This window comes from Thalassophryne amazonica, chromosome 3 (genome assembly GCF_902500255.1).
Source record: "Thalassophryne amazonica chromosome 3, fThaAma1.1, whole genome shotgun sequence".
Lineage (NCBI taxonomy): Eukaryota > Metazoa > Chordata > Actinopteri > Batrachoidiformes > Batrachoididae > Thalassophryne > Thalassophryne amazonica.
The window spans coordinates 132,395,094-132,411,211 of NC_047105.1; the positions used below are offsets into that span (position 1 = coordinate 132,395,094).

The window sequence follows — 16,118 nt, forward strand, 5'->3', positions numbered from 1 at the left end:
CTCCGTGGCGAATTCCTCCGCTCCTCTTCAGTTCAGGACAAACAGCCTTGTTGGATTTTAGAAAACTACCTGAGAGCAGGGCAGAGTGTGACGGCGCTGTCATAACACTGATGGCGCGGCGCCATTGTTCCATTGTCTGGGGAGAACTCCGTGATATCATGTTTTCTGATTGTCCACTGCGTGGAGAGGGCGGGAAAAACCGAAGATGCTTTCTCGCGAGGTGCGAGACAAGACATGATGTAAATAAGAAAACAAAAAGGCGGTGGTCAGGTATTTTAGCTCCGAGCGATGAAAATTAAGAATTTGAACGTTTTCAACCAAAAAAATGCCACTTGTCCGGTCGGACAACAATTTATTTATACAACTATTGTTTGTCCGATCACATTTTACACTTGTCCCAGACAATGAAACAAGCGTTAATGTCGATGGTAGCTGAGCCAGTTTAGAACTGGGCATGAGGAAGGATGACTCAAAGCAGCAAAACACCCAAAGGTACCGACATGCAAATAGCTGAACATGGGAGTTCAACCCTCCACATGCATCCCACATGGGAGGGGCTTGAGAATGCATGATTGGTGTAACCCCAGGATACTTGACAACATCTTGCTGCAAAAACAAACACACTCGAATGACACACTACATTCTTTGTACTCTGCTGACAGACGTGTCTCCCATTGTCAATGCGAGACCATTAGTTGCTGTTTCATCTGATCCCGTGTCTATGCTATGGTCCTCACACAAAAACCAGGCGTGCCTGCTCCAGCTGAGGGTTTCACTGAAAGGGATCTGTTCAAGTGTCAGTGGAGACAAGTGCAGGCACTGGCAAATGAGTTTTGCAAACAGAGAAATTAATACCTCCACACTCTTCACACTCTGTGCTTCACTCCTTTTCAGAAGCAACAACTCTGCTTCTTATCTTATCCCCTCTCAAAGCCATTAAAATATGCCAATCGTGAGTCACTTTTGCAGATTAAAGTGACTAACTGGGACTCCTGTCTTGTGAGAAAGAAACGAGAATCACCCTCCATTCTGTTGCTCCAAACACTGCACCGCCGAGTCAAGTTAGAAAGATAGAGTCCACTCGGAATTAATAAACTTCAAAGCGAATTGCCGTTTAAATCAAATGACACCTCTTTCCAAATGTAATACAAACAATAAACTGCAATCAAAATGTTTTTTTTCCCCTCCCAAAATGAGACATCCTAGCTGGCAGCAGCAGCCCAAGACTGTATGGCTACAGACTCCAGCAGGCAGCTGAGATGTATGGGGTGACATCCAAGCCATTAATGTCTAAAAGGAAATGCTTTTGACAAAAACTACAGATTTTTTTCTATATCCACAGATCAAAGATCCACCATGTAGAGTTTATTTATGTCCAGATCAAGGATCCAGTGACCAATTTCATATTTACTTACACTCAACAAAAATATAAACGCAACACTTTTGGTTTTGCTCCCATTTTGTATGAGATGAACTCAAAGATCTAAAACTTTTTCCACATACACAATATCACCATTTCCCTCAAATATTGTTCACAAACCAATTTAAATCTGTGATAGTGAGCACTTCTCCTTTGCTGAGATAATCCATGCCATATGCCATGTGCCATATCAAGATACTGATTAGACACCATGATTAGTGCACAGGTGTGCCTTAGACTGCCCACAATAAAAGGCCACTCTGAAAGGTGCAGTTTTGTTTTATTGGGGGGGTACCAGTCAGTATCTGGTGTGACCACCATTTGCCTCATGCAGTGCAACACATGTCCTTCGCATAGAGTTGATCAGGTTGTCAATTGTGGCCTGTGGAATGTGGAATGTCCACTCCTCTTCAATGGCTGTGCGAAGTTGCTGGATATTGGCAGGAACTGGTACACGCTGTTGTATACACCGGTCCAGAGCATCCCAAACATGCTCAATGGGTGACATGTCCGGTGAGCATGCCGGCCATGCAAGAACTGGGACATTTTCAGCTTCCAAGAATTGTGTACAGATCTTGCAACATGGGGCTGTGCATTATCCTGCTGCAACATGAGGTGATGTTCTTGGATGTATGGCACAACAATGGGCCTCAGGATCTCGTCACGGTATCTCTGTGCATTCAAAATGCCATCAATAAAATTCATCTGTGTTCTTCATCCATAACAGACGCCTGCCCATACCATAACCCCACCGCCACCATGGGCCACTCGATCCACAACATTGACATCAGAAAACCGCTCATCCACACGATGCCACACACGCTGTCTGCCATCTGCCCTGAACAGTGTGAACCGGGATTCATCCATGAAGAGAACACCTCTCCAATGTGCCAAATGCCAGTGAATGTGATCATTTGCCCACTCAAGTTGGTTACGACGACGAACTGGAGTCAGGTCGAGACCCCGATGAGGACGACGAGCATGCAGATGAGCTTCCCTGAGACGGTTTCTGACAGTTTGTGCAGAAATTCTTTGGTTATGCAAACCGATTGTTTCAGCAGCTGTCCGAGTGGCTGGTCTCAGACGATCTTGGAGGTGAACATACTGGATGTGGAGGTCCTGGGCTGATGTGGTTACACGTGGTCTGTAGTTGTGAGGCTGGTTGGATGTACTGCCAAATTCTCTGAAACGCCTTTGGAGACGGCTTATGGTAGAGAAATGAACATTCGATACACGAGCAACAGCTCTGGTTGACATTCCTGCTGTCAGCATGCCAATTGCACGCTCCCTCAAATCTTGCGACATCTGTGGCATTGTGCTGTGTGATAAAACTGCACCTTTCAGAGTGGCCTTTTATTGTGGGCAGGCTAAGGCACACCTGTGCACTAATCATGGTGTCTAATCAGCATCTTGATATGGCACACCTGTGAGGTGGGATGGATTATCTCAGCAAAGGAGAAGTGCTCACTATCACAGATTTAGACTGGTTTGTGAACAATATTTGAGGGAAATGGTGATATTGTGTATGTGGAAAAAGTTTTAGATCTTTGAGTTCATCTCATACAAAATGGGAGCAAAACCAAAAGTGTTGCGTTTATATTTTTGTTGAGTGTACTTTAAGACTCAAGAAAATGTCACTGACATAGAAAACCTGTAAAGTCTACTTGTATCACAGAAAATTCACAGAAGGTATCAATAAGGGAATCGGATATGGTATCAATAGATAAAATGCGATAAGCTGCAATTTACGTATGATTCGATGAATCGCAAAAACAGTCGCTGACTGGTCGAAGTAGTCGTATGGGGCAGCTCTAGTCAGGACAACATCACAGGACAAAGCTAAGACCTTCTTAGGGCCTGTTTCTGATGTTGCTTTGTTTGTGCCAAAGGAAGGTTAAAGGACAGTATAGACAGACTAAGTGGCATCAGTTAATGCTAGATGGAGAGTGCTCTGCCCTCAATATTAAGGTGGCTCATTGATTAGATTTGTTATTTTGGTAGGTTGTTTGAAATGTATTTTACATCATTTATTGTTCATCTTCATCATAGCACCTTTATTTTGGCACAGGAAGTGGCACTGCAGAAGTAAGAATAAATGTGTGATAGTAGAAAACAGAATAGAGGTATGATTTCCTCCTGCATCCTGTTCATTCAGGTTTTCATATGTTCAGCCCATCAGAAGGCAATAACTGTAAGTTGTGTGTTGGCCATGTATGGCAATACATTATGGGTGAGAGTTGTAGAGATTTGCTTTCAGTTTGAGTTAAGGAAGATAACTTTAGAAACAAAATGTATTTGAAATGGCAAACAAATTGAAATGTGTGAAACAGGTAGCAAGTGTTGCAATACTTTTGAGGGCAACTGAGAAACACTGAGGAGCAGCATCTTACATCTCATATACAGTGAGGAAAATAAGTATTTGAACACCCTGCGATTTTGCAAGTTCTCCCACTTTGAAATCATGGAGGGGTCTGAAATTTTCATCTTAGGTGCATGTCCACTGTGAGAGACATAAACCCCCGCCCAAAAAAAACAAACAAACAAACAAAACAATCCGGAAATCACAATGTTTGATTTTTTTAATAATTTATTTGCAAGTTACTTCTGCAAACAAGTATTTCAACACCTGTCAATCAGCAGAAATTCTGGCCCTCAAAGATCTGTTAGTCCGCCTCTAAAAAGTCCACCTCCACTCCACTTATGATTCCAAATTAGAAGCACCTATTTGAGGTCGTCAGCTGCATAAAGACACCTGTCCACCCCACACAATCAGTAAGACTCCAACTACTAACATGGTTAAGACCAAAGAGCTGTCCAAAGACACCAGAGACAAAATTGTAGACCTCCACAAGGCTGGAAAGGGTTATGAGGCAATTGCCAAGCAGCTTTGTGAAAAAAGATCAACTGTTGGAGCAATTATTAGAAAATGGAAGAAGCTAAACATGACTGTCAATCTCCCTCGGACTGGGGCTCCATGCAAGATCCCACCTCATGCGTATCAATGAGCCTAAGAAAGGTGAGGAATCAGCCCAGAACTGCACGGGAGGAGCTGGTCAATGACCTGAAGAGAGCTGGCACCACTGTTTCCAAGGTCACTGTTGGTAATACACTAAGACGTCATGGGTTAAAATCATGCATGGCACGGAAGGTTCCCCTGGTTAAATCAGCACACGTCCAGGCCCATCTTAAGTTTGCCCATGACCATTTGACTGATCCAGAGAAGTCGTGGCAGAAAGTTATGTGGTCAGATGAGACCAAAATAGAACTTTTTGGTCTTAATTCCACTCGCTGTGTTTGGAGGAAGAAGAATGCTGAGTACCATACCAAAAGCACTAACCCTACTGTGAAGCATGGTGGTGGAAGCATCATGCTTTGGGGGTGTTTTTCTGCATATGGGACAAGACGACTGCACTGTATTAAGGAGAGGATGACCGGGGCCATGTATTGCGAGGTTTTGGGGAACAACCTCCTTCCCTCAGTTAGAGCATTGAAGATGGGTCATGGATGGGTCTTCCAACATGACAATGACCCAAAGCACACAGCTAGGATAACCAAGGAGTGGCTCCATAAGAAGCATATCAAGGTTCTGGAGTGGCCAAGCCAGTCTCCAGACCTAAACCCAATAGAAAATGTTTGGACGGAGTGCAAACTCCGTGTTTCTCAGCAACAGCCCAGTAACCTGGCTGATCTAGACAAGATCTGTGTGGAGGAATGGGCCAAAATCCCTGCTGCAGTGTGTGCAAACCTGGTGAAAAACTACAGGACACGTTTGACCTCTGTAATTGCAAACAAAGGCTACTGTACGAAATATTAACAGATTTTCACAGGTGTTGAAATGAAAGGCTGTAATGGGGGGGGGGGGGGGGGGTGACCTGAAAAGCAAAAAAAGAAAAAGCTGAAAGGTAAAATAAAGCCTCGGTCCCACCAAGTGAAGGAGGAGTGAAAAAGGAGCCATGCACCCTGTTTTTTTTTGTTTTGTGAGCTATCGTCGCATTATAGTGGCTCAGAGTGGCTCTTAGAGGCATTATCTTCTGTTGAGCTCACTGCGGTATTGTATCACTTCCTGTTCCGGAGCACAGCGGTGTTTTGCTGTATCTGTTAATTTTGGCTCTCTGTTGGGACTGTTTACACAGAGACTGCTACCTGCTGCTTTGGACTTTGAACTAATAGTCTTTTTCAAGACTTTTTTACTTTTTTACCTTTTTATTTTTTATTTTTTTTTTTTTTTACTTTTTTACTTGACTCTACTGGTGGTCGGCTCTCACTGCGGTATTGTATCACTTCTTGTTCCGGAGCACAGCGGTGTTTTTCTGTATCTGTTAGCTGTTTGATCTGCGCAGTTAGATTGATCTAGTTATCTAGATTACGATTTGTTTCCCAGTGTAATCTTTACGTGCCTTAACTAAAGCACTCCTTCTGCTGAATCACCTCTAAATTATTTACACATTATTCGCTTTGCGTGTTTTTAGGAATCCGCTAGCTTAGCGTAGCTACTAGCTCTTAGCCGATTTAGCATGGCGGCTTCTCCTGTCTCTCCCGCACTTTTCTGCTCTGGGTGTGAAATGTTTAGTTATTCCTCGGCCTCCTTTAGCAGTAATGGTACTTGTAATAAGTGTAGCTTATTCGTAGCTTTGGAGGCCAGGCTGGGCGAATTGGAGACTCGGCTCCGCACCGTGGAAAATTCTACAGCTAGCAAGGCCCCTGTAGTCAGTGCGGACCAAGGTAGCTTAGCCGCCGTTAGTTCCCCCCTGGCAGATCCCGAGCAGCCGGGAAAGCAGGCTGACTGGGTGACTGTGAGGAGGAAGCGTAGCCCTAAACAGAAGCCCCGTGTACACCGCCAACCCGTTCACATCTCTAACCGTTTTTCCCCACTCGACGATACACCCGCCGAGGATCAAACTCTGGTTATTGGCGACTCTGTTTTGAGAAATGTGAAGTTAGCGACACCAGCAACCATAGTCAATTGTCTTCCGGGGGCCAGAGCAGGCGACATTGAAGGAAATTTGAAACTGCTGGCTAAGGCTAAGCGTAAATTTGGTAAGATTGTAATTCACGTCGGCAGTAATGACACCCGGTTACGCCAATCGGAGGTCACTAAAATTAACATTGAATCGGTGTGTAACTTTGCAAAAACAATGTCGGACTCTGTAGTTTTCTCTGGGCCCCTCCCCAATCAGACCGGGAGTGACATGTTTAGCCGCATGTTCTCCTTGAATTGCTGGCTGTCTGAGTGGTGTCCAAAAAATGAGGTGGGCTTCATAGATAATTGGCAAAGCTTCTGGGGAAAACCTGGTCTTGTTAGGAGAGACGGCAGCCATCCCACTTTGGATGGAGCAGCTCTCATTTCTAGAAATCTGGCCAATTTTCTTAAATCCTCCAAACCGTGACTATCCAGGGTTGGGACCAGGAAGCAGAGTTGTAGTCTTACACACCTCTCTGCAGCTTCTCTCCCCCTGCCATCCCCTCATTACCCCATCCCCGTAGAGACGGTGCCTGCTCCCAGACTACCAATAACCAGCAAAAATCTATTTAAGCATAAAAATTCAAAAAGAAAAAATAATATAGCACCTTCAACTGCACCACAGACTAAAACAGTTAAATGTGGTCTATTAAACATTAGGTCTCTCTCTTCTAAGTCCCTGTTGGTAAATGATATAATAATTGATCAACATATTGATTTATTCTGCCTAACAGAAACCTGGTTACAGCAGGATGAATATGTTAGTTTAAATGAGTCAACACCCCCGAGTCACACTAACTGTCAGAATGCTCGTAGCACGGGCCGGGGTGGAGGATTAGCAGCAATCTTCCATTCCAGCTTATTAATGAATCCAAAACCCAGACAGAGCTTTAATTCATTTGAAAGCTTGTCTCTTAGTCTTGTCCATCCAAATTGGAAGTCCCAAAAACCAGTTTTATTTGTTATTATCTATCGTCCACCTGGTCGTTACTGTGAGTTTCTCTGTGAATTTTCAGACCTTTTGTCTGACTTAGTGCTTAGCTCAGATAAGATAATTATAGTGGGCGATTTTAACATCCACACAGATGCTGAGAATGACAGCCTCAACACTGCATTTAATCTATTATTAGACTCTATTGGCTTTGCTCAAAAAGTAAATGAGTCCACCCACCACTTTAATCATATCTTAGATCTTGTTCTGACTTATGGTATGGAAATAGAAGACTTAACAGTATTCCCTGATAACTCCCTTCTGTCTGATCATTTCTTAATAACATTTACATTTACTCTGATGGACTACCCAGCAGTGGGGAATAAGTTTCATTACACTAGAAGTCTTTCAGAAAGCGCTGTAACTAGGTTTAAGGATATGATTCCTTCTTTATGTTCTCTAATGCCATATACCAACACAGTGCAGAGTAGCTACCTAAACTCTGTAAGGGAGATAGAGTATCTCGTCAATAGTTTTACATCCTCATTGAAGACAACTTTGGATGCTGTAGCTCCTCTGAAAAAGAGAGCTTTAAATCAGAAGTGTCTGACTCCGTGGTATAACTCACAAACTCGTAGCTTAAAGCAGATAACCCGTAAGTTGGAGAGGAAATGGCGTCTCACTAATTTAGAAGATCTTCACTTAGCCTGGAAAAAGAGTCTGTTGCTCTATAAAAAAGCCCTTCGTAAAGCTAGGACATCTTTCTACTCATCACTAATTGAAGAAAATAAGAACAACCCCAGGTTTCTTTTCAGCACTGTAGCCAGGCTGACAAAGAGTCAGAGCTCTATTGAGCTGAGTATTCCATTAACTTTAACTAGTAATGACTTCATGACTTTCTTTGCTAACAAAATTTTAACTATTAGAGAAAAAATTACTCATAACCATCCCAAAGACGTATCGTTATCTTTGGCTGCTTTCAGTGATGCCGGTATTTGGTTAGACTCTTTCTCTCCGATTGTTCTGTCTGAGTTATTCTCATTAGTTACTTCATCCAAACCATCAACATGTTTATTAGACCCCATTCCTACCAGGCTGCTCAAGGAAGCCCTACCATTATTTAATGCTTCGATCTTAAATATGATCAATCTATCTTTGTTAGTTGGCTATGTACCACAGGCTTTTAAGGTGGCAGTAATTAAACCATTACTTAAAAAGCCATCACTTGACCCAGCTATCTTAGCTAATTATAGGCCAATCTCCAACCTTCCTTTTCTCTCAAAAATTCTTGAAAGGGTAGTTGTAAAACAGCTAACTGATCATCTGCAGAGGAATGGTCTATTTGAAGAGTTTCAGTCAGGTTTTAGAATTCATCATAGTACAGAAACAGCATTAGTGAAGGTTACAAATGATCTTCTTATGGCCTCGGACAGTGGACTCATCTCTGTGCTTGTTCTGTTAGATCTCAGTGCTGCTTTTGATACTGTTGACCATAAAATTTTATTACAGAGATTAGAGCATGCCATAGGTATTAAAGGCACTGCGCTGCGGTGGTTTGAATCATATTTGTCTAATAGATTACAATTTGTTCATGTAAATGGGGAATCTTCTTCACAGACTAAAGTTAATTATGGAGTTCCACAAGGTTCTGTGCTAGGACCAATTTTATTCACTTTATACATGCTTCCCTTAGGCAGTATTATTAGACGGTATTGCTTAAATTTTCATTGTTACGCAGATGATACCCAGCTTTATCTATCCATGAAGCCAGAGGACACACACCAATTAGCTAAACTGCAGGATTGTCTTACAGACATAAAGACATGGATGACCTCTAATTTCCTGCTTTTAAACTCAGATAAAACTGAAGTTATTGTACTTGGCCCCACAAATCTTAGAAACATGGTGTCTAACCAGATCCTTACTCTGGATGGCATTACCCTGACCTCTAGTAATACTGTGAGAAATCTTGGAGTCATTTTTGATCAGGATATGTCATTCAAAGTGCATATTAAACAAATATGTAGGACTGCTTTTTTGCATTTACGCAATATCTCTAAAATCAGAAAGGTCTTGTCTCAGAGTGATGCTGAAAAACTAATTCATGCATTTATTTCCTCTAGGCTGGACTATTGTAATTCATTATTATCAGGTTGTCCTAAAAGTTCCCTAAAAAGCCTTCAGTTAATTCAAAATGCTGCAGCTAGAGTACTGACGGGGACTAGAAGGAGAGAGCATATCTCACCCATATTGGCCTCTCTTCATTGGCTTCCTGTTAATTCTAGAATAGAATTTAAAATTCTTCTTCTTACTTATAAGGTTTTGAATAATCAGGTCCCATCTTATCTTAGGGACCTCGTAGTACCATATTACCCCAATAGAGCGCTTCGCTCTCAGACTGCAGGCTTACTTGTAGTTCCTAGGGTTTGTAAGAGTAGAATGGGAGGCAGAGCCTTCAGCTTTCAGGCTCCTCTCCTGTGGAACCAGCTCCCAATTCAGATCAGGGAGACAGACACCCTCTCTACTTTTAAGATTAGGCTTAAAACTTTCCTTTTTGCTAAAGCTTATAGTTAGGGCTGGATCAGGTGACCCTGAACCATCCCTTAGTTATGCTGCTATAGACGTAGACTGCTGGGGGGTTCCCATGATGCACTGTTTCTTTTTCTTTTTCTTTTTCTTTTTGCTCTGTATGCACCACTCTGCATTTAATCATTAGTGATCGATCTCTGCTCCCCTCCACAGCATGTCTTTTTCCTGGTTCTCTCCCTCAGCCCCAACCAGTCCCAGCAGAAGACTGCCCCTCCCTGAGCCTGGTTCTGCTGGAGGTTTCTTCCTGTTAAAAGGGAGTTTTTCCTTCCCACTGTAGCCAAGTGCTTGCTCACAGGGGGTCGTTTTGACCGTTGGGGTTTTACATAATTATTGTATGGCCTTGCCTTACAATATAAAGCGCCTTGGGGCAACTGTTTGTTGTGATTTGGCGCTATATAAAAAAAAATTGATTGATTGATTGAAATTGATTGATTGATCTTCAGTTAACGAGGCTCCTCTCTGAACGTGGCGCTAATTTCAAGATGTTCAAAATTTAGCAACAGCAGCGTGGCGCAGTTTGTGTTCGAGTTACTGCGACGGCTTAGAGGCATTTGCGTGGTGCTTACGAGTCTGCTAAAAGTCCATTATCCATGCGCCTGGCACCTTCGCAGGACCTGAGAGGCTATTTTTGGAGCGGCTCCTCCTCTTGCGCACACAATTGCACCTGCTCTGTGCGCTGGACTCTATATATTTTGTAGTGGATTAATCATTTTCTGCCAAACCTTGGATGTTGAAAACACTTCTAATCACTTCTGGCATCACAGAGTACTGTTTCATCTGGACACTTTTTTCCCCTCTCTTTCCTGCTCCATGTGGGATGTATTTTGAGCAGCTTAAGGTAATTATTTTAATGTTTTTTTATAGCTTGATAAAACAGTTCCTTGCTATAAAAGTATGTCTTTATGTTGATGTCTGTTGTATGTAAAAGTATGTTGATTTAATATCTTGTTAACGGATCACTGTGTGTGCGCACTGAGGCAGCTGAGAGGCTATTTTTGGAGCGTCTCCTCTTTGCGCACCAAATTCCAACTGCTCTGTGCGCTGGACTCTATATAAAATAATTATTTTGTAGCGGATTAAACATTTTCTGTCAAACCTTGGATGCCGAAAATACCTGTAATCACTTCTGGAATTAATGTATCACATGAGCTCCGCTGTGTGTGCGCACTGACGCACTGAGGCAGTGCGTCAGTTAGACACTGTTAGACCTCAGTGCTGCTTTTGATACTGTTGACCATAAAATTTTATTACAGAGATTAGAGCATGCCATAGGTATTAAAGGCACTGCGCTGCGGTGGTTTGAATCATATTTGTCTAATAGATTACAATTTGTTCATGTAAATGGGGAATCTTCTTCACAGACTAAAGTTAATTATGGAGTTCCACAAGGTTCTGTGCTAGGACCAATTTTATTCACTTTATACATGCTTCCCTTAGGCAGCATTATTAGACGGTATTGCTTAAATTTTCATTGTTACGCAGATGATACCCAGCTTTATCTATCCATGAAGCCAGAGGACACACACCAATTAGCTAAACTGCAGGATTGTCTTACAGACATAAAGACATGGATGACCTCTAATTTCCTGCTTTTAAACTCAGATAAAACTGAAGTTGTTGTACTTGGCCCCACAAATCTTAGAAACATGGTGTCTAACCAGATCCTTACTCTGGATGGCATTACCCTGACCTCTAGTAATACTGTGAGAAATCTTGGAGTCATTTTTGATCAGGATATGTCATTCAAAGCGCATATTAAACAAATATGTAGGACTGCTTTTTTGCATTTACGCAATATCTCTAAAATCAGAAAGGTCTTGTCTCAGAGTGATGCTGAAAAACTAATTCATGCATTTATTTCCTCTAGGCTGGACTATTGTAATTCATTATTATCAGGTTGTCCTAAAAGTTCCCTAAAAAGCCTTCAGTTAATTCAAAATGCTGCAGCTAGAGTACTGACGGGGACTAGAAGGAGAGAGCATATCTCACCCATATTGGCCTCTCTTCATTGGCTTCCTGTTAATTCTAGAATAGAATTTAAAATTCTTCTTCTTACTTATAAGGTTTTGAATAATCAGGTCCCATCTTATCTTAGGGACCTCGTAGTACCATATCACCCCAATAGAGCGCTTCGCTCTCAGACTGCAGGCTTACTTGTAGTTCCTAGGGTTTGTAAGAGTAGAATGGGAGGCAGAGCCTTCAGCTTTCAGGCTCCTCTCCTGTGGAACCAGCTCCCAATTCAGATCAGGGAGACAGACACCCTCTGTACTTTTAAGATTAGGCTTAAAACTTTCCTTTTTGCTAAAGCTTATAGTTAGGGCTGGATCAGGTGACCCTGAACCATCCCTTAGTTATGCTGCTATAGACGTAGACTGCTGGGGGGTTCCCATGATGCACTGTTTCTTTCTCTTTTTGCTCTGTATGCACCACTCTGCATTTAATCATTAGTGATCGATCTCTGCTCCCCTCCACAGCATGTCTTTTTCCTGGTTCTCTCCCTCAGCCCCAACCAGTCCCAGCAGAAGACTGCCCCTCCCTGAGCCTGGTTCTGCTGGAGGTTTCTTCCTGTTAAAAGGGAGTTTTTCCTTCCCACTGTAGCCAAGTGCTTGCTCACAGGGGGTCGTTTTGACCGTTGGGGTTTTACATAATTATTGTATGGCCTTGCCTTACAATATAAAGCGCCTTGGGGCAACTGTTTGTTGTGATTTGGCGCTATATAAAAAAATTGATTGATTGATTGACTGATTGATAGTGACTCCTCATCATTCGAGGCTATAATGACAGGTCGGACGTGGCTCACTAGAGGCTGCTATGCGGCACATGCGGGGTACAGAGAGGCACATAGTGGCACCTTCATAGTGGATACGTGTTAAGATGAAAACGTGGGTCATTCTTCAAATAATCACCCCACACCCATGCGTGGCTCCTTCAGCCTTCATTATTCGGTAGGACTGAGGCTTTAAGGAAAATGCTTAAAAAGGCAGGGGGTCTGAAGCGAAAAGGTTTTAGTCATGCTCATGCTCCCAAGAACCTTTTTACTGAAAAAAGTCTGAAGGACCTAAATGACATGGTTAGATGGCAAGGAGGTTTTCCAGGCATGTGAGAGGCAAATAAAGAAAAAATGGTTAAAAAGGCAGGTGGTCTGGAGGGGCAAGCTCCCCCAGAACGTGAAAGATTTTTTTCCATGCTAATGTTCCCTTGAAGCATTTACTCAAAATAAAGTCTGAAGAACCTAAATGACATGGTGAGATGCTGACAAGCTTCGCTCGTTCATGTATGCGACATGCATATTATTTTAATGGTATAAAATCCTATAGCTTCAGGGGGGCTCACTGGTTACCCGTGATCACATAAATTATCTCACATTAAAATGGTCCCAGCTAGAACCCTGTGCATTGCCTAAGTATCTAGTTTCATTTAATTGAAATGTTTTATGATAGTCATTAAATATCTCATTATTTATAATTGCAATTTCATAAGTTATACATGTTGTCAGTGCCACATAAGTCAAGAGAATAAATATCTTTTGTTGTGTATACAGCACTTTTTTTAATGAAATCATCAACCATAGAAGAAATTAAAATAATAAAATAATATTGCCCACTTGAATCTTAAATTGTTAGTGTTTCAATCAAACAACTTCAGTATTTTTCGACAGAGAAAAACGCTGCTCGGTCAAAGGTTTTGCCTTCATTATATTGAATAGAAACAGACTAATGTCTCAGACTAAACAACATCCACAACTTTGACTCTATTTATCTCATTAGCAGCAATTAGCTGCTATTTAAACGACCGTGTCAGCTTTTGTACTTTAAAGCGCCAGCTTGGTCTCTTTTCTTCTTCCGGTTTACTGTCAGTTTTTGTGGTTCTCGAGCTCTTTAACTAACATATTAAATACTCACAGGGTAAAGTTTATTCCACTCCAAGAAGATTTTTCAGGGTGTTCCGCTAGCTAGCTGTCGCTTCGAAAGCTAACAGGATGACTTCTTCCTCCTCCATTTATTGGCAGTATTGGCGCATTACCGCCACCACCTGGCACGGAGTGCAAGACATCAAAACTGGCAAAAGTCAAAATCAAGTCAAGTCTGGGAACAGTTGCTGCGCTTGTCACGTACTGAGATGACCCCTTAGAATTATAGAAAGGAAAGAACTGCCGCCTATAAACCCGTTTTTTATGTCCCCGTTTTCGTGGACATAAGATCAGAATTTATTCACATTAAACGTGATTGTGGTCCGCACACAGAAAGGGTAAACTCAGTATGGGAAAGACTAATCCACGGGCAGAGTGTGGGCTTGTCAGCACAAACCATTCTGAGGATGGGGGTATTCGCGTTTGGTGGCGAGTGTCATAGTCATTGCGAGTATGCTGTGGCCGAAGACGGCCGAAGTTTACCGAGCCAGGCCTGGAACTTTGGAAATTGTCACTATTTTTTAAATAGAATTTATTAACAAAAGAATACAATGACAGATCTCAGTATAACAGTAAAACACGTGATAAACACCCTCCAAAAAAAAAAAAACAAGAATCTGCATTACATCATTTTCTCATTGAGTTATATGGACTGGATCCATTAATGCAGTTGCAAACTATAATCTAAAGCATCAAAATAATAATGGTGATAAATAAAAAAGAAAACTAAGCAAATGAATAATTCCTGAATGAATAAAATTAAACAAATATAGGAATAAGACAAAGATTAAAAAAAAAGAGTAAATAATAACACAGAAAAGACAAACAGATACAAGGGGTTATAGTAAGTGGTATTTAGATACAAGCATACAGAATTTATCAGCTTGGGCAGTTTCAACATTCTTCATACATTTCAATAACAGAAAAAGTTTGTTGTTTTTAGTGCGGGCCAAGATGGGAGGGATTTTGACATACAAGATTTATGTATATAAACTTTGGTTATTACAAGAATATTATTCACTAGAAACTCAAGATGTTTATTTTCCAGGAAAATACCCATTAGTATGGTTTTCTAAGAGAAGGAGTCTATATTCACAGAACTGGAGCTCTGCCATTGGGGTACCGATTACCACAAGTTTTGTACTGTGCTACGTTCAAAGAAGGCATGCTCTGTTGTCTCCCTGTTGTCGTTGCATGCGTAACAACTTTGTACCTCAAATCTTTTTAGTATGAGCTCATTAGAAGGATAAATTTCATTTGGAAGTTTGAAATGTATTTCTTTATACTTTGGAGGGATTGGAAATGAGTTCAAATAGTCCTAGAATTTAGTTCTAATAGATGTAATTGTGTTTTTCTTACAGCCATTGAGATTTGGTATCTTCCTTATTGAGCCAGAATATATTGAATAGATAAAGCAATATCTTAAGAATTAATTATTACATTTTTATATATAAAAAAAAACTATATTGATAATTAAATTTGATAACGTTGCTGCTAATCTTTTGTCAAAATTGTTTCTAATTAAATTAATGAATTCTACTGAGATATTTCCTGTCACCTTTCTGTATTCTCTAATATGGCAATTTAGGTTATATTTATCATTAAATTTGTCCATTTGGCGCAAGTCCCAATTTTGATCCAACAGATGCACAATTGACCAAATTTGTTTTGAATTCCAGTCCTCCATGAACAGACTTCCCTCAAAATACAATGACTCTGTTGTTCCAAATAGGTACATTGTGAGGGCTATGGCAAGGTTTATAAATCATTTTCCAATATGATAAAACCTGCTGGTGGAAAAACAGATCATTTGACAGGTAATTTACATTGTGTAAAGTCACATCTTAATAACAGATCAAAATGCTGCCAAAATTTTGAAGACAAGTGAAGATAACGAGAACCATATCTGTTCACGTCTAATTAGAACAGACTGAAGCTATTTCATTTTTAAGACACCATTCATAATTTCAAAGTTCATTGCTTTTATTCTACCTTCTTCGTATCTTCTGATCAAATCACTTTTCTTAATACGTATGGAGGTGCTTATTTTTCCAAATAAAGTTGAAGTTGGTTTTGTTCATGTCCATGATAATCTTAGAGGGAATTGTTAAGCAGCATGCGGGATAGAAAAGCTGGGATATGACTTCCATTTTGGTTAGCAGTGTCCTTCCAAACAGTGTCATGTCTCGTTGCAACCAGTTATCTCAGATATTTTTGCAATTTTCGACAGTTTTTTGAACATTATTCGTTTTACTTGTGTTTGAACATTTAGATATCCAGATTCTGAGGTATTTTGTTTCCTTCTTGA

General features: G+C 41.1%; 1 protein-coding gene across 1 annotated transcript in view; it reads right to left on the bottom strand.

The window, feature by feature from the left end:
* The window catches only part of LOC117507619 (zinc finger protein 271-like), a 71,828-nt gene extending 57,938 nt beyond the window's left edge, over window positions 1-13,890 (bottom strand). The window contains 1 exon segment of the mRNA XM_034167443.1: window positions 13,803-13,890. The gene's annotated coding sequence lies outside the window, so the exon portion shown is untranslated.
* Window positions 13,891-16,118: the final 2,228 nt, after the last annotated feature.